This window comes from Octodon degus, unplaced genomic scaffold, assembly GCF_000260255.1.
Source record: "Octodon degus isolate 3935 unplaced genomic scaffold, OctDeg1.0 scaffold00163, whole genome shotgun sequence".
Classification (NCBI taxonomy): Eukaryota; Metazoa; Chordata; class Mammalia; order Rodentia; family Octodontidae; genus Octodon; species Octodon degus.
The window spans coordinates 4,083,561-4,084,963 of NW_004524739.1; positions in this window are offsets into that span (position 1 = coordinate 4,083,561).

The window sequence follows — 1,403 nt, forward strand, 5'->3', positions numbered from 1 at the left end:
TCCCAGACCTTCTAACTCAAATGTACCTGAAAGAAATTATTACAAAGTCTTAATAGCACGCATTCTTCCATATAAACATGAATTTTAAACTTAAATGATGCAATTAAGTCACCTCTATTAAATATATACAATTTCATATATACAGAAAATTATTTTGCATTCATTTCAAGAATAAGATCCATAGCAAACAATTACAGCATTTATTCAATAAGGAATATTAAAATAATTTCAGTCAGCAAACAACTTTGACCATACATGATTAGCTACAATGTACATATTCCAAAATCTCCAGAAATAGGATATTTATAGAACATCTATATTAAAGCATGTCTGGGAAAACCAACCAAATCATTTGATAAATTAACTAAAGAGAATGTGTATATATATCTACATTTAACCTGTATGCCAAAACTGAGGGAAACACAAAGGGCGTTAGCTTCAAATTTTTCTGAAATGTAAGATTAGTACTTAAGTCAAAACACTTACCTGCCAAATAAGGATAGCTCAAGGTATTTCCAGTGCTGAAGCTGGATGTTGAAGGCTGAGTACAAAGAAGTTTCAGAGTGAGAAACTCTTTAAAGGCACTAAAACAAAGACACTCCCCCTCCGTGTTTATTCTGAGAAGGAAATGATTATTCTGAAATAGCTCAGACAGGCCTCCATAACCAAGGCCTCTAATTCCAGGGCAAACAAACTTGCCACACCTCAGGGCACAGAACCTACTCTAATTCAGGAACACAGTCCTACTGAAAGACTGAGATTTACAGATAAGGCCCCTGGCATAGCCTGGCCACTGCCCATGGACAGAGCTACAGCGGCAGAGCTGCTGTTCACAGATTTCACCAAGAAGGATCTTAAAGGCAACAGAAAAGACAAAAACGAGGACATCAGAGGAATTTACAACTCTAGCACCTATAGCTACATCAGACACTAAACATATTTGGTCTGGACTCATTAAAATCCAACTTAGCACCAAAGGTCTTTTCCAATCTTGGCTCCTATTACTGGATGTATCCTGTCTGGCTTTCAACAAAAATTGTAAGGTACACTAAATGGCAAGAAAAAAATATAAATATGGATCTAAAGAGTCAAGAAGCTCGGGAACCAGACTCAGGACATAGATTTTGGAATCCTTTGCAGAGAATATAAAACAACTATGATTAATATATTAATGATTTCAGTGGAGAAATAGACAATATTTAAGAACAAACAGATATTGTAATTAGAGAGGAAAAGTAAAAGGTCTGAGGGAATCATATGGAAATGCTAAAAATTAAAAACTTTGTCAAAGTGAGAAAGACCATCCACTGATGGACTCATCAGCCCATTAGACAGAGCCAAGTAGGGGATCAGGGGCTGAGAAAAGCAGCCCACAGGAGCTACCCAAGCTGAAAGGAAAGGAA